Here is an 18,720-nt window from a genome sequence, read left to right as displayed (position 1 = left end):
TCATTAGAAAAAACCCTGCTGGGAAAAGATTGAAGGCAGGAGGAGAAGGGGACGACAGAATGAGATGGTTGGATGGCATCACCGACTCAATGGACATGAGTTTGAGGAAGCTCCGGGAGATGGTGAAGGACAGGGAAGCCTGGCGTGCTGCAGTCCATGGGGCTGCAAAGAGTCAGACACATCTGAGCGACTGAACAACAATAACTGAGAGAAGTACAAACCACAAAGAACAACGCTAAAGCAACTCTGATATTTTCTAGGTTTCCTTTACATCGTAGAAAGCCATGTTTAACTTGGTACCACTGAGAAGACCAGATTGTTTACATGCAGCAAATGAGAACATGTGGATGGTTCAGTGTAGTATCCAAACGACTTGTTCCTAACACTGGTAATGTTTACCAGCTTGCTCTGTGTTGGCACCATACTAAGTGCTTTTATACTTTCTGTCCTTCTGTGCACATTCTATCATTTAACCTTCGCAACAATTCTATGTGGTCACGATTATTCCTTTTCATGGATGGGAAAAATGAGGCTGGGAGAGGCCTGCTTGTACCTAAGGATACACAACTAGTAAGCTGGAGGAGCTGGGATAAACCTAGTTCAGTGTGACTCCAAAACCTATCATCCTCACCACTGCTCCTATCTAAGCTTAACTGAAAAATTCAAATGTGAAGAGTAACCGCTGGTTTGGCTGGAAGGACTCAGAGTCACGGGATAAACAGAATCAACCTTCCTAGAGCAATTTTGCACAATGACAAGGTAACGAAATACACTTCAATATATTAAAACAAAAAAGGATGCACATGAGTCTAACATGTAATTCATACATGTTTTTAAAATAAAATAGAAGGCACCAAAATATTATCTTTTTTGAAACAGTCCCACTGAGACTATGTCTCACATTCTGCCTGCCTCCTTTCCTTTCCCTCCCACTCCCAGGGTTATTTATTTGGCCCTACATTTCATGAAAAGGTTCAGGTGTGACCCAGACAATATCTACACGTTAGGAGATACATTTTAGGGGCAGAAGCCTAGGAACAAGATGGACAGTATTACTTTTATTTAAGTGGGCTATTTGCATTTCTAGGACTGTAACCTCCAAGGCAGAGGACAGAGGATTGGGTACCAAGGTGTCTGTCAGAGGAGGAGTTCAGTACAGGGCCAAGTAAAACCCACAACACAGTGAAAGCAGAGAGAAAGCAGAGTGAGCGAATCCAGAGCTGGAAGGGTGCCCTTCAGGCTCCAGATCCAAGGTCTTCTGGACCATAAAGAAGAGAAAGAAAGGGAGAGATGGAGAGAAACAGGAAGGGTGGGGGAGGCATACACAGAGAGAAAGTGGGGAAGAATGAGGACAGACGAGGTCAATGGAAGGAAGGAAGGAATACTAGTTGAAAGAAAAAGAAAGCTGGGATCCTAGTTAGCACTCAAGTATCTTACCAATTGTGCGTGAATTCAGTCTTGGTCAATATTCCAATGTCACTGTTATTTGTTGCCTGTGCGTGTGTCCTAAACCATTCACTCCTGTTCCACTCTGTGACCCTGTGGACTGTACCTCCGCCTGTCCATGGTACTCCCCAGGCGAGAATGCTGGGATGGGCTGCTGTGCCCTCCTCCAGAAGATCTTCCCAACCTAGGGATGGAACCTGGGTCTCGTCAGTCTTGGCAGGCGGGTGCTTACCACCGGTGCCACCTGGGAAGCCCTGAACCAGCATCTAAATCATTTTCCTGTTCTATGAATTTCTATACCATGGGACTTTTAGTAAGAGGCAGAAATTAATACCCCCGAGAAACCAAAGCTTCCCATGTATGACCACAACTCTGCTGATGAAAGGCACCTACCCAGAGGCAGCTGCTAGCCCTCCTGCTGTGGGGAGTTCCTTGGGATTTGGGGCTGGTGTGCGCTAAAAGCAAAGGCCTTTGGTAGTTCCAACTGCAAAAATAGTGAAAAAAATGCCCAAATTAGGCAAAGGGAGGGACTGCTATTTGAGGATGACAGAGGAATATAATTTTTGCATAAAATCAAAGATCTTTGCTAGTGTGTGAGATGAGTGCAATTGTGCAGTAGTTAGAACATTCTTTGGCATTGCCTTTCTTTGGGATTGGAATGAAAACTGACCTTTTCCAGTCCTGTGGCCACTGCTGAGTTTCCAAATTTGCTGACATATTGAGTGCAGCACTTTCACAGCATCATCTTTTAGGATTTGAAATAGCTCAACTGGATTTCCATCACCTCCACTAGCTTTGTACTTAGTGATGCTTCCTAAGGCCCACTTGACTTCACATTCCAGGATGTCTGGCTCTAGGTGAGTGATCACACCATTGTGATTATCTGGGTCGTGAAGATCTTTTTTGTATAGTTCTTCTGTGTATTCCTGCCACCTCTTCTTAATATCTTCTGCTTCTGTTAGGTCCATACCATTTCTATCCTTTATTGTGCCCATGTTTGCATGAAATGTTCCCTTGGTATCTCTAGTTTCCTTGAAGAGATCTCTAGGCTTTCCTATTCTATTGTTTTCCTCTATTTTTTTTTTGCATTGATCACTGAAGAAGGCTTTCTTATCTCTCCTTGCTATTCTTTGGAACTCTGCATTCAGATGGGTTTATCTTTCCTTTTCTCCTTTGCCTTTCACTTTTCTTTTCACAGCTATTTGTAAGGCCTCCTCAATCATTTTACCTTTTTGCATTGCTTTTTCTTGGGGATGGTCTTGAGCCCTGCCCCCTGTACAGTGTCACAAACCTCATTCATAGTTCCTAGGCACTCTGTCTATCAGATCTAATCCCTTGAATCTATTTGTCACTTCCACTGTATAATCGTTAGGGATTTGATTTAGGTCATACCTGAATGGTCTGGTGGTTTTCCCTACTTCCTTCAATTTAAGTCTGAATTTGGCAATAAGGAGTTCATGATCTGAGCCACAGTCAGCTCCCAGTCTTGTTTTTGCTGACTGTATAGAGCTTCTCCATCTTTGGCTGCAAAGAATATAATCAATCTGATTTTGGTGTTGACCATCTGGTGATGTCCATGTGTAGAGTCTTCTCTTGTGTTGTTGGAAGAGGGTGTTTGCTATGACCAGTGTGTTCTCTTGGCAAAACTCTGTTAGCCTTTTCCCTGCTTCATTTTATACTCCAAGGCCAAATTTGCCTGTTCCTCCATGTATCTCTTTACTTCTTACTTTTGCATTCCAGTCCCCTATGATGAAAAGGACATCTTTGGGGGGTGTTAGTTCTAGATGGTCTTATAGGTCTTCATAGAACAATTGCACTCATCTCACACGCTAGCAAAGTAATTCTCAAAATCCTCCAAGCCAGGCTTCAACAGTATGTGAATCATGAATTTACAAATGTTCAAGCTAGATTTAGAAAAGGCAGGGGAACAAGAGATCAAATTGCCAACATGTGTTGGGTCATCGAAAAAGCACGAGAGTTCCAGAAAAACATTTACTTTTCCTTTATTGACTATGCCAAAGACTTTGACTGCGTGGATCACAATAAACTGTGGGAAATTCTGAAAGAAATGGCAATACCAGACCACCTGACCTGCCTCCTGAGAAACCTGTATGCAGGTTAAGAAGCAACAGTTAGAACTGGACATGAAACAACAGACTGGTTCCAAATAGGGAAAGGAGTACATCAAGGCTGTATGTTGTCACCTGCTTATTTAACTTATATGCAGAGTACATCATGCGAAATACCAGGCTAGATGAAGCACAAACCGGAATCAAGGTTGCCGGGAGAAATATCAGTAAATTCAGATATGCAGACGACACCACTCTTGTGGCAGAAAGAGAAGAACTAAAGAGCCTCTTGATGAAAGCGAAAGAGGAGAGTGAAAAAGGTGGCTTAAAACTCAACATTCAGAAAACTAAGATCATGGCATCTGGTCCCATCACTTCATGGCAAATAGATGGAGAAACAATGGAAACAGTGACAGACTTTTCTGGGGAGGGGGGGGCTCCAAAATCACTGCAGATGGTGATTGCAGCCATGAAATTAAAAGACGTTTGCTCCTTGGAAGAAAAGCCACGGCCAACCTAGACAGCATATTAAAAAGCAGGGACATTACTTTGCCAAGAAAGGTCCGTCTAGTCAAAGCTACCATTTTTCCAGAAGTCATGTATGGATGTGAGAGTTGGACTATAAAGAAAGCTGAACGCTGAAGAATTGGTGCTTTTGAACTGTGGTGTTGGAGAAGACTCTTGAGAGTCCCTTGGACTGCAAGGAGATCCAACCAGTCCATCCTAAAGGAAATCAGTCCTGTGTGTTCATTGGAAGGACTGATGTTGAAGCTGAAACTCCAATATTTTGGCCACCTCATGCGAAGAGTTGACTCATTGGAAAAGACCCTGATGCTGGGAAAGATTGAAGGCGGGAGGAGAAGGGGACGACAGAGGATGAGATGGCTGGATGGCATCACTGAATCGATGGACATGAGTCTGAGTAAACTGCGGGAGTTGGTGATGGACAGGGAGGCCGGCGTGCTGCAGTCCACGGGGTCACAAAGAGTCAGACACGACGGAGTGATTGAACTGAACAAAAGATCTTACAACAATCTTAAGACCTCAAGCCAACATTTTCCACCAGTGTTCGAAGGCCTGAGATTCATGCATTCTGTCTGTGATAAAACCTGTCATGTTACCTAATGGCAGATATGCTTCCCCCTGAGCTGCTGCAGTCAACCTGATAAACCACCCACGGATGCTTTTCTGCGCTCCTCTACCTCCATCTAGTGGAGAAAGCGTGAACTGCAGCTCAGCCTTCCCTGTAGCCTGCAATCCTCAAGGTCTTTTCCCCGAAGTCTGTAACTGCAAATCTGTGCAGGCTTTTGTGGCTGGAAAATACCTCTCTCATGGGGCAGAGTATCCACAGAACTATGGAAAAACCAATACCTTGATGTATCTTTAGAAGCCTAGGGCTAGAGCTACACACTCTGAAGTTGTTGTTTTAGCGATGACTGATGCTTTTGTGTTTACAGTATTTCCTATTGAAAACTCTACCTTTAGAAAGTTTTGTTCTTGCCAAGAATTTCTGCTGTGGCGCAGCACAAAAAGAAAATACAGCACAAAGAACTGACAGAAGAGACAGAAGCTGTTGCTAACAAATGAATGTGCTCTCTGGGATCTAACTTGCATAGAAGTCAAGCAGAGATGCTGTAACAGAGAATCTAAGAATTTTTGAGCTGAGGAACTCTTAATCACCATCTGATAAAGATGGAAAATAGCTCAGAGCAAAGCAAAAACGGGAGATAGGCCCCAGTGAATTTATTTCAGGCCAGAGTCACCAGTGCAGATTCTATGAGCTGCTCTTTCTCTTCTCTCTCTCAAGGCCATTCCACCTGCACATCCAACCCATTCCTCCTTCTCAAGATTTATTATGGATTTTCTTATTGGCAAAAAGTTAACATTTTCCTCTGACAAAATCATTAAAGCATAGAATCACAGAATGTTAATGTATTTTTGCTGATTATTTCACTTCTCTCCTGTGTATAGGATCTACGCACTTTGAGTGACTCGGCTACAGCCATAAACCAGTTATTTTCAGAACCAGTGGACAAGTCTAATAAATACAGGTAAGCAACACTGAAAAAGAAAGGGTCGTCATAGGGTAAAGAGAGGCATATACAGCAGTGTCCATAGGACTTCAAGATAAGAAATAGTGTTTGGACTAGAGGAGGTAAGGGGAATCTTTGAAAGGCCTTTCTTTCCTCACTTTCTTTTTCAGATGTCTGTTTCTGCCCTGGAGAAATGCCTTCAGGGACCTGGTGGGTCACAGAAATGTCTGGAACCCTATATATGTGGTATCCTACAAAGTGGTGGTATTATCACTGGGAAACCTATAGACAGTCTGCCCATTTGAAGACATGAAACTTTAAAATTGTGATCTCTATGAAACTCCAGTACTTTGGCCACCTCATGCGAAGAGCTGACTCATTGGAAAAGACCCTGATGCTAGAAGGGATTGGGGGCAGGAGGAGAAGGGGACGACAGAGGATGAGATGGTTGGATGGCATCACCGACTGAATGGACATGAGTTTGAGTAAACTCCGGGAGTTGGTGATGTACAGGGAGGCCTGGCGTGCTGCGGTTCATGGGGTCGCAAAAAGTCGGACACGACTGAGCGACTGAACTGACTGACTGACTGATGCTACCCAAGAAGACTACTCAGCTTGGTGACGGCCCGGTCATAACCTGTAATTTATGGCATCACCAAGGAAGAGTTCCAGAGTAAGGCTTTCAGAATGACTATCAATGAGTCACTTCCAATAAAGGAAACTGAGTTCTACTACGGCTGTCTTCTTTAAGTCATATCAAAGAGGAATGATTTAAAAAAAAAAAAAGGAGGAAAGCAATACATACAGAGCCAAATACAATAGAACATTTTTTACATGTGTCTCTCAGGTAGACCAAGCCCATGGCTGAGTAGAAACTGTAAAATTGGGTAAACTTGAATATAGTGAGCATTCCATTCAGCACACACTTTATATGCCATCTGCTAGAATTATGTAATTGATGGCCACAGGACATAATCATTTTAAAATACAGTTAATTTGTTTACCAGTGATGAAGTTTTTATCTATACAAACTAGGAGCCTGGCAATGAGATGAAGAAAGTAGCCAAGTTTCCAAAATCAGAATGTAAAATGCATAATTCAGGAGGCTGGAGAGAGGAGCCCATCACATTGGAAATGCTGGACTGAGAAACACTACATTTTGAGGATTGGTGATGCCCACTATTAGTGATGGTAATCTCACTTCCAGAATCAGATCTTGGGCTACACTGAATTCATCTCCTCTTTTATGTGCATAATATACTGTTAGAAATTTTATTTATTGATTAAATGAAGGTACAAATAGGGAATATTGCTGAGCGTCTATTGAGTACCAGGCAGCCTGCTAGATACATCATCCATCCTCTATTTTAACCCTCACAACCAATTATAAGAAGGAGGTCAAGATGATAAGACCAAGATCACACAGCTGGTAAGAGATTGTGGCAGGTGAATAATGGTTCCAAAAGATGCCCATGCCCTAATCCCAAAAACCTGTGAGGGTGATAAGGCAAAAGGGACATTGCAGGTATGATTAAATTAAGAATCTTGAGTTGGGAAGATTATCCTAGATTATCTGGGTGTCCTCTAAGTGCAATCACATGTGTCTTTATAAGAGGGAAATGTGGCTACTAAAAGGAAGGTGATACGACCAACCACGGAAACGGAGAGTGGGGTGCTATGTAGGCAGCAGCCGAGGGAAGCCAACAGCCCCCAGAAGGAGAAGAGGTGAGAAACAAATCCTCCCTTGAAGCTTCCAGAAGCAGCCAGCCCCGCTCACACCTTGCTGCTCCATGAGACTCACCCTGGGACTCTAACCTCCAGAGACACAGAATACATCGGTACTGTTTCAGCCATTCAGTTTGTGATGATGTGTTACAGCAGCAATAGAAATTAATGCAGAGACGAGCCAGAATTCCACCCAGGTCTGCTCAGACTTGAAACCTGCATTCTTTTTCCCTACTTCACACTGCCTGCAGTTTTACTGAAGCCTGGAAATAAGTACTCAGAGACTCATATCTTGTCCCAATTTGAACACTCCCCAAATCTGGAACTGAGTACTGAATCACATGACCAAATGTTCCTCTAATTAAATCATCACAACTATCCCATGTATTAGTTATTGTCATGATAGTTCTAAAGAGTAGATTCAGAGAGAAAAAAAAAACAGAAATTCACCATGAGGAATAGGCTTCCTGATGCTGCAGTGATTAAGAATCCGCTTTGCAATGCAAGGGACACGGGTTTGATCCCTGGCCAGGGACTAAGATCTCACATGCCACTGAACAACTTAAGCTGATGCGGGCCACAACTAGAAAGTTTATTCACTGCGGTGAAAGATCCCACTTGAGGCAACAAGGATCCTGAGTGCCACAACTAAGACCCGAGGCAGCCAAATAAATATATATATTTTTAAAAAAGAATGTTTCTCACCCATTATCAGAGAAATGCAAATCAAAACCACAATGAGGTACCATTACACGCCAGTCAGAATGGCTGCTATCCAAAAGTCTACAAACAATAAATGCTGGAGAGGGTGTGGAGAAAAGGGAACCCTCTTACACTGTTGGTGGGAATGCAAACTAGTACAGCCACTATGGAGAACAGTGTGGAGATTCCTTAAAAAACTGGAAATAGAACTGCCATATGACCCAGCAATCCCACTTCTGGGCATACACACTGAGGAAACCAGATCTGAAAGAGACACGTGCACCCCAATGTTCATCGCAGCACTGTTTATAATAGCCAGGACATGGAAGCAACCTAGATGCCCATCAGCAGACGAATGGATAAGGAAGCTGTGGTACATATACACCATGGAATATTACTCAGCCGTTAAAAAGAATTCATTTGAATCAGTCCTAATGAGGTGGATGAAACTGGAGCCTATTATACAGAGTGAAGTAAGTCAGAAAGAAAAACACCAATACAGTATATTAACACATATGTATGGAATTTAGAAAGATGGTAACAATGACCCTATATGCGAGACAGCAAAAGAGACACAGATATATAGAATAGTCTTTTGGACTCTGGGAGAAGGCGAGGGTGGGAGGATTTGAGAGAACAGCGTTGAAACATGTATATTATCATATTTAAAACAGATCACCAGTCCAGGTTCAATGCATGAGACAAGTGCTCAGGGCTGGCGCACTGGGATGACCCTGAGGGATGGGATGGGGAGGGAGGTGGGAGGGGGGTTCAGGATGGGGAACACATGTACACCCATGGCTGACTCATGTCAGTGTATGGCAAAACCACTACAATATTGTAAAGTAATTAGCCTCCAATTAAAATAAATTAATTAATTTAAAAAAACAAATATTATTAGAATCAATGTATCAAACGTAAAAAAAGAGAATGTTTCAACTGCAGTCAGTAATTCTGACTGAGTTTCCACATGCTTTCAACTAAAATATTCAGATATTGAGCTGAAAGTGCCTTGATGATTTTGACTCACAGTATTCAGAAAGCCATTAAGTTTATGTATCTCAGCTTATCCTTATCAACAATTAAACATATTTTCATATTGATTTTTCTTTGATGACAGTGTCATATTTGCATGCAAATATAAAAGCCTGGATTCTATCATTAGTATCTTTACCATCAGTTAGCTCTTCAACCTTTCAGTCAAATCACTCAACGTTTCCAGACCTCAGTTTCCTCACCTGCAGAATGGAGCCGTGGGTGGGACGCTTGCCAAGCAGATCATCTCTAAGGTTTCTTCCAGTTTAAAACAAAACATGGCAGGACTCCCACAGCAAAGCTTCTAGGTATACTCCAAGTGTGCTCATTATTACCAAATGCCACTAGAGGTCAGATTAAGCTTGGTAATTCCATCTAATCTGGCATACACATTTAGCAAATGCAGAAGCTTACCTTATATTGATGCCGTGCCGGCACGCCTGAACCTAGATCCTTCTGAGCTAATGAATGTCGATCCCAGTGTTATAGAGTAAAATGGGAAAATCTGTGAAAACAAAATTGCATTCATTAGTCTGTAATTTTGTAATTGCCTGGTACCAGAATGCTTATCTTTCTTTGCATGCCTGAATGTCATTAATTGAAGGTGTCACCTGAAGCCCGGGGCTCAGTGCTTGCTCATGTTACTGTGCTAATCCATCAGTTGCAAGGAAGTGGGGCTGCAAGACTAAAAATGTTTCCTGTCCTCTTTGTGCATCTAGGTGTGACTGTGATAAGAATACGTGACTGCCTGTGTATGTGGCACTTGACCCACTGCCTGTATTCCTGTTGAAGTATAAAGGAATGAGTGGGAAAAAATGAGTAATCGTGAATACACATTATCCTTGGATAGCTGCCTTGTGACGTTTCCAATCAGGACCAGCTCTAGACACAGATGTGGTGTCTGTAAACTCAGATATTTTGTAGCTACCATTCCCCTGTCCCTTCATCACTCCTACTCTCTCTCTTCTCAATATCCTTAGTCAAACTCTCCTCTCAGGAGAGATCAAAAAAAACTCAAATTCAGTAAGATATATGAATCTGGTGATGAAATTTTGCTCTCCTGGGCACATTTGCATTTTGTCAGAGAGCAAGACTTTTTATTGGTGGAATTCCAAAAGTAGAATTGCAATCATCCAGAAGCGTAATAACTGGGGGGACAGGGTGATTGACAGCAACTTCAAAATCATCCCATGGAACTGACATCATAGGCCAATGACAAAGCCTGGCCTTGCCTCCCCAATAATGACTGCAGCCTGAATGGGTAAGGCATTCTTCTTCTTCTTTTAACAGCACTTATTGAGCATTTACTGCATACGAGGTTTTGTGTGAGGACCCAAGATCAGGTTCCTGCACATGAGAAACCCACTAACTGAGTTCCTGATCCCAAGCACCCTGGGTTCACTGCCCTAACGCGTGGGATCACTGCTTGAGGATTTGATTTCTTCCTGCACAAGGTGCCAAAACGCAGCTGGAGCCTCAGCACCATCTCCAGGGCAAGGACCCGCAGAATGGGGATCATCCTCCTCTTTCCTCCACCGCCTCTATTTGACAATAAATGACAGGGATGGGGGGAGGTTCTGAGAGTCCCACTAAGGGATGGAAATACAGGTCCTGAACTGCAAATGGGGGTTTCAGAGGATTCATTATTTCTAGATAGCTCTGTGATATGAAGATAAGACAGAGTTTCCTAGTGGCCATAACTTAGTAACACTAGAGGTAAACAAATCTTAAAGCCTTAGGGACCTCGAAACTCCTCAGATGCTGACACAGTAACACTTGGGATCACAGCCTTGACAATCTTGTCTCCAGATTCTTCTGTGTGAAATCAACATCATGGTTGCATCTGCCTTAAATCTGCCACAACCAGTGCACAGAAAAAATTCTCTTTGACATTTATTGTCTCAGAAACAGAAATGTCACTTTATATTTACCTAGTAATTTACAGAGTGACTCAGAAAATCCCTTTGTCTGTCCCATAAGGTACAATGTTCTCACACCTCACAGATTTATAGAGTTGGTAGAACCCAGTGGCTCATTAGTAAAGAATCCACTTGCAATGCAGGAAATGAGGGTTTGATCCCTCAGTTGGGAAGACCCCCTGGAGAAGGAAATGGCAACCCACTCCAGCTTTCTTGTTTGGGAAATCCCATGGACAGAGGAGCATGGTGGGCTATAGTCCACAGGGTCCCAAAGGAATTAGACACGACTTGGCAGCTAAAGACACACAGAGAAAATTGTTTATATCACCTTTTCCTCACACTAACCCACTTACAGTGCTGGATGAAATGCCTAGCACTTCCTGACCAACACCCCTTACCCCGACCATCCAACACCATCTTTCATAAGCACCATATTTCAGATGGTTAAATTGAGACTCAGGTATGTTAGGTGATAATAAATTCTCAGCAGTAGAAATTATGCAAGTGGAGCCCCAGGGTCTCAGAATAACTGAGGGACTTTTCATTCTCATTTCATAAAACATCCCTGCAGCACCCAACACTGTTGACCCCTATTGCTTTCCGGAACCATCTCTCTCAGTGTTTCCTCTGCACACACCCTTGATTTTTCTGCATAGACCTTCTCATTCTCTTTAAGGAGTTAGAATTGGCCAATCCTAGTTCTGAGCTCTCTTATGCTACAGTCTTATCTTGTTTTGCCTCTTATTCTCATGGTTTTAAATATTATCTCTGCCACATATATTCCCAAATTTCTATATCTCAGTCATGCCTCCTTTATGAGTTCTGGGTTTATTCATCCACATGTCAACTTGTTATCTCCACACATCTTAGACTGAGGTCTTCATTTTCTCACTCACCACCTCTACATTTCTCCTCATGTCAGCATACAATACCCTCCCTCACCCAGAAAATGTTTACCTTCAAACTCTCTCTTTTCTCCCACATTAAATCAGTCAAACAGAAAGGACTGCAGCATCTACTCCCCAAATGTATCCTCAACATATTACTTTAATCTCAAAAATAAAAATGAAGTTATAAAACAATAGCAGAAATGTGAACACTAAATATTCAATAACATTTTAAAGTATCATTAATTTTAATGTGTTCAACATTATAATCATTTTTGGAAGTATATACTGAAATATACACAAGTCAAAGGATACATTGTCTGAGAACTGATTTACAATAATTTGAGGTGAGGTGAGTAGGAAGATATATATAGGGGAAATAAGATATACCATGCAGTGATAATTACTAAAACTAAGTGAAAGGCACATCAGGTTCATTATACTCTTTTATTTTTTATTCATTTGCAAAATTCCATAATAAAGTAATGGAAAAAATTTTGAATGGCTTGCCTCAAATTTTCCAGGCTAGAATACTGGAGGGGGTTGCCAGGGGATCTTCCAAACCCAGGGATCAAACCCACATCTTTTGCATCTCCTGCATTGGCAGGCAGATTCTTTACCACTGTGCCACCTGGGAAGCCCATTTGCCTCAAGTAATTTAAGGCAATAAGACAATGTCTGACTTTTTACTTTTACTCCAAGTAAGTTGTCACCGATTTAACCTAACAAGAATTTGCCCCAAATAACTCAAATTATCAAGAAGAGTCTGTGAAATATACATTTATATTCACCATCATTAAAGATTTATTTTGCCATAAGTAGATACTGTACCTTGAAACATTAATGATAGTTTGAAAGCCATCATAATTACTAAGACACACACTAATGTGAAACATGATTACAAATGTCAAAGTTTTTTTAGTAGTGGTTCAAAATACCATGCGATACTTAACCCAGGCCTTCATAATATTTCACTAAATATGTAATACACACTAAATTCCCGACTTAAGCACAAAAAGAAAAGCTATGTACCATTAGTAAAGATTGTCCTTCCTACAATAAAAATACAAGAAATATTATGGCTACAAATTAAAATATATTTTTTGTCAGAAAATACTATTGGAAAATATAAACATATTGCATATTTAAAGAAATAAGTATGAACCAGTATGGGAGGTTTACTATATAATTAGATGAAAATATATATTTTTCACATGTCTATACTTATATACTCTAGTTTTTTTTCCAATAACAACATTTATGTAGCACTAATTTCTTTGTGAACAACTAAACTAAAAAGATATGCAAAGATTTATTCTACTTAGTAAATTACCTCTCTGATGTATGAATGAAAATCATTTAAGCTAACTCTTGATGGATTGAAAGCTTTGAATGTAGTAAAAATAATGACAATTTAAATTATTGGAGTAAGTTTTAGAGAGAGCAAATCAAATGAAATTTATGTACTCGATCATTAAAAGACAAGCAATTACAGCAAAGAAAGTGAAACGGAAGTGCACAAAGTACTACACAATGTCATTAATGCAACTGATTTTATAAAAACAAGATATCTGCAATACTTTGTAATGAGATGGAGAGTAACGATGAAAATCTTTTACAGTGCTTAAGATTCCTGATTATTTCATGGCAAAGTATTAAAAAGGTATCAAACTTACTGATAAGATATCCATTTTTTCTTCCACAAACACAACGGATCCAAATTTGCTGACTTTTTCTTAATGATTAATTTTTAAAATGAATAAGCAAACAAAACCTGTCTGAGTAAGGCAGTAGCTGATTTTCAATAAAAATTATAGAAAAAAGATTCTTAAAGTAAATACTAAGGAATATTTTCAGCATTATGGGTTTGTGTTGCTATAAATGATGTATATCACCTATAACTTTCATATCTGCACACTTTAAAATATAGGAACAGAATTATTTAACCCAAATAAAAATCTTCCAAATGAAATACTTCAGTATGTATTGAATCCATTTTGATGAATTTTAAAACAGTAACTGATTGTCATAAGGGAAGATAGATATTACAAGCTGAATTTTAATAAAACTTTAGCATAATTGATGCATTGAGATTAAAACTTATCACATAAAGCAATAGCAGCTAATGACATATTTCTTCATTAGGGCCTGTATATCAATGTGAGGTATCTTTTCCACCTATAACATTATGCCACTAAAACTAAGTGCTGAAATGAACTATACTTAAAACTAGAACTTCGATTCTCAATATCACATTGTTTTAAAATAACAAAGATATTAAATATAATAAATATTACTATTGGCAAGATTTTTTTTATCATTTAAACACTATTTGAAAGTTGATTTATTTCATCTTATCCTTTTTACTCCTACTCTTGTATGTGTTTTATAATGCATATAATGTATCAGTATGGTAGTACATCTCCATGAAATAAGTATACATTTGTGGGGATAGTTAGCTACTTTTTCGGATAAACTACCTCCAGGAATTCAAGTTGGAGTGTGAAAGTTTAAAGTAGCCTCATGTTCAACCTTGAACAGTTCTTGAGGACCTCTTTCCTTGTGTTTATAAAAGTGAAATCAAGCCTTGGAGCCACAAAGAAGAATAGAGGATGTCTTGAAAGTTCAGCTCAAAGAATATGTTTAAAGTGTCTGTTGCCAGGTAGCCAGAATATCGGCCTTGGTGAGCACTGATTAAAATGGCATGAGGAAACTGCACAGGGTAGAAGAATAAAGAATTGTTAACAGCTAAATCCTCTCCTCTATACTGACAGTATAAGCTATGCATAGTCTCAAACCTTCCTCGTGTTCATGGATAAGAACCAGAAAAAAGATTTATTATTCAAGGTTATTATTATTTTTGAGAATATGTTATGATTAGAACACCTCCACAAATCTGCTGGATGACAAGCCTCTTACACAATCCTTTGCTAATGGAATTTTCCCTGAACGTGTGACAAAGTGGTTTGTTAAGCAAATAAATAATATAAAGACAAGTCTTCTGAAAAGAGAGGAATTTAGTTGTATCCTATTAAATACATTAGTACTGCCAACCAAGAATCATTCCTATCTAATTATTAAAATACAAGATTATCTCATAATTACTAAAATACAAGATTTTATTTCAATCTTAAATATATTTTAAATTATAAATTAAATATATTTAAAATTTATTAAAATACAAGATTTTTATTTTAATCTTTTTAAAATACAAGATTATCTAAAAATTAGAAAGCTTGTATAACTTCTAGATGAAGCCTCACAGTAAGAAATGCATGTTTCATCCTATCCCAATACACACATAAATATGCAATTGAAAACGATTCCATAAAACACTTTTCATCCTGATAATGTAGAACAAAATGAAACACATCTACTTTATTCCATTTTTAAAATTCTAGTCACACCTTCCTCAACTGGTTTCCCTTTCCACTAATGAGTCCACCTCTGCAGTTTGAAACACACCACCCGAGCATCAAAAGCCCAGCTCAGCAAGCCCTGATCGCAGCACTATTCTACATATCTGAAGTAACACAACTGCATTTCTCCTTCTTTAATATTGTTATTTCATACTTTAAAAAAAAACTCCAGACAGACTGTCCCTCTAGATAAGAGTGAGCTTGTAAAACTTCACTACTCTTAAAACTTCTGATGGAAAACTCAAGAGTCAGAGATCTGGTGCTTGGAAGACACGCAGGTGTGTGAGGGAGCTGCCCACAGAGGACAGGAAGGGTAGACAAATGGGATAAGCTGCTTGGTTCTAAGCAAGCTTCACAACAGCGTGACCGTAAAAATAAGAGGCAGATGACGACAGACACATGCAGCACTTGCCAAGTACCAGACACTGTTGTGTGCACTTTACACATGTTGCCATTTATTCCTCTATATTCCTCTAATTCTTCCATGCCCACTTAGTAAGAAGTCTAACTGGGATTTGAAGTGGGGCTCTCAGCTCCAGGAATCATGGTCTGTCCGCCTCCAGATCTTTTCTGAAATCCTCCATTTTTAAATTATGACAAATGATTTCCTTTTACTTATATTCAGGCCAAACAAAAGTTGCCCACGGGTTAAATGTGGCTCCTGAGCTGGCAACTGAAAGGTCTACGTTACAGAAATAGAAGGAAAGAAAGCCCACTGTGGAGGGGACTGACCTGGGGATCAGAGGCCAGGGCTCCTGGTCTGTGAAGTCTGTGGACTCTGGGCAAACCTTGTTACCTGCCTGGGCTTCAGCATCTTTACCTTAAAGATGAGTCTTGAAGCAGGTGATCTCTAAGGACCTGCTGCTTCCAACATCCTATGAGTCTAAAGTGCTCAAGAGAAAAGAAGGTCCAAATCAAGAGAGAACATTGGAAATAAAAAGTTAGCTACCCAAGAAAGTGCAAAGGAGGAAGAAAGAGATGAGAATAAACAGAATGAGGGGAAGAGGAGAGAAGAAATAGAAGACCCACAATGAGAAAAAGGTCATGGATGTTGCAACTGAGTTAATGAGTTCTTCTAGGATCCTATTAAAGAAAGTAAAATGCTGCAGGTTAGATTATAGTTCCACAATATTTGCATGACCTTTTTTTTCTTTAAAATAAAGATGGGGAAAAAAGATAGCAAAGCCAGACAGACACAAAAGACACAATTTGAGTGTAGAGCAGGAAATGTCTCACATAACTTTGCCAGTTAACTGAGACATTGGCCCAGGATAAGAAGTTGGATATGGAGGTGGCAGGAAGTGCAACAAGAAGGCATAAAAAAAACTTGGGTGTTCTCAGAAAAGCAATGTGCCTGACTGGCTCAGAATCAGGGTTGAAAGATACTTCTCGTGGCCAAAATAACTCCTGTCACTGAGCCATCTGTTCTAAATCGCTCCATTTTTCCTCAGAAATTCTTTTGACAAGATGCAGAAACTTAGCCATGGAATGCCCAGGAAGGAATTCATGTTGAGAATTAATTGCTTTTTGAAATCCATCTGTCTTAAACAGTTTGAAGACAGCCTCCTAGAAACTGGGAGTTACAAAAATAAATAAAGGAAACATTTAAAATAGAGTCATAAATGAGGAGCTTTCACTAACTACTCAGATCCCTGAAAAGGAAGGTGCCTGAAGAAGAAAGAATTTCTCCTTCCCAGCAACAGTTCAGCCATGGAGAGACATTTACCACCTTGGGTTCCTTGAAACAATTCTTCCCAACTTCCTTTTTTCCTCTATAAAAGTGAGTCCTTCTCTTCTATTCTTTGGACTTGCCCGTGGTCACCATAATTTGCGTGTCCCGAATTGCAATCCTCTGATATTGCTGAATAAACTTGCTTTTATGGTAAATTACTCTTTTTATTTCAAGATCAAAAGAATTAAGCAGTCGGTCCCTCAACATTCCCCACTGCCAAGGAAGCCTATTCCACCTCCTTGTGCAAATGGAGCAACAATGAAACATGTCTTTAAAACCCTGACTGGACATGAATTTCCTGTGAAAACTAATGCCCTTGATGCATACATGAATTGGGCCACTTTTCCCTTTAATTGTGGCTCTTGTTTAAGATAATTACAAAGATGCTAAATTAAAATGAAGATTCATAGGCCCCACCCTCATGGAAGGGAAATTTTCATTCTTACCAAGGTCCCAGGCACAAGGTGGGCAGATGCTTCTGGCTAAGTCCTTGGCTAGACCACGGACTAAGCGGCTCAACTGAGATCTGCAGGTACCCAGAGTTGCTGCAGGAGCTAGTGCAGGCCGGAGACTCCAAGTTCTGTCACTTACTTCACCACTTATAGCAATGATTCACTTCACCTATTTGAGGAGTGAAATCTCCCCATCCTGAGAGAATATACTTTTGCACCCAAGATATCTGAAGACCTTCCTTTTCTCTGAGTTATGAGACATTATTCCAGGATTATGTGCCAACTTTCACATTTTTCTTTTAGTCATCATCACTGAGTAACGGTTATGTTCCAGGAACATTTCTTTTTACTGGAGACATAAAAGTCCACCCTCATGGAACTCATGTACTATTTGGATAGATAACAAACAGACAAAAAATAAATCATGCAGAATGTTAAGAGGTGACGAGTTCCATGGGGGTTAAAAAAAAAAAAGAACAGGGTGGGAGAGTGACCCGAGTGCTGAGGACATTGCAATTTTTAAACCCAGTAGTCCAACTGGCCTCATTATGAAAGTAAGATTTGAGCAAGGACTTTAAGAAGGTAAGGTACTCATTTGGAAGGAAATTCCAGGCAAAGGGAAGAGCCAGTGAAAAGTATATGTACCTAAAGTATAAATGTACTTAGTTTAAGGGGGAATCATCTAGGAGGCCAAGATGGTTGGAGCAATGTCTAAGGTCAGTAATGTAATAAAGTTGGGCAGAAAAAAGTCCTAGGGACTCCTGAGGCCATTGGAAAGATCCTGATTTTACTCTGGCTGAACTGAAATTACTATAGGGTCTTGAGTAAAGTGCTCTGACTGACTTGCTTTTTTTAATTATCATTAAATTTATTGCAATTTACTAGATTGCTAGATTAAATGCATAACTTGATAATCTCCAACAGTGCCTTCAAGCCATGACCTTTGGGTTTTACTGGCAGACATTACTTACATTTTTTACTGAACAGAATTTATAACAAAGAGTTGAGGCTATTTTCTCTGGAATGGATGTTTCCCATGACTACTTTAAATATCAAACTAGCAGATGCATTTTTAATTTCATAAAACTCTGGGTGTGGTAGGACATTTGTTTCCCCATTTTATAGTTGATAAAGTATAGAAAAGCAAAGTGATAGGCTCAAGATTAAAATATATGAGTACATACATATAATAAGCATGTACATATACATATATTACTTTTCTAAAAAATATATTTATCTAGTAGATGGCAGAGCTAAGTATTTTACTTTCGTTTTTTTAATTTATTTTTTACTGAAGGATG

General features: G+C 39.8%; 1 protein-coding gene across 1 annotated transcript in view; it reads right to left on the bottom strand.

Annotated features, from left to right (window-relative positions):
• The window catches only part of ZPLD1 (zona pellucida like domain containing 1), a 405,680-nt gene that overhangs the window by 272,540 nt on the left and 114,420 nt on the right, over nucleotides 1-18,720 (bottom strand). Inside the window, exon 3 of the mRNA XM_043892989.1 lies at nucleotides 9,425-9,515. The gene's annotated coding sequence lies outside the window, so the exon portion shown is untranslated. The remainder of the gene's footprint in view (nucleotides 1-9,424; nucleotides 9,516-18,720) is intronic.

The sequence above is a fragment of the Cervus elaphus genome, chromosome 31 (assembly GCF_910594005.1).
Source record: "Cervus elaphus chromosome 31, mCerEla1.1, whole genome shotgun sequence".
Classification (NCBI taxonomy): Eukaryota; Metazoa; Chordata; class Mammalia; order Artiodactyla; family Cervidae; genus Cervus; species Cervus elaphus.
The sequence above is the reverse complement of the archived record's forward strand: the minus strand, read 5'-3'. Positions and strand labels throughout refer to the sequence as shown.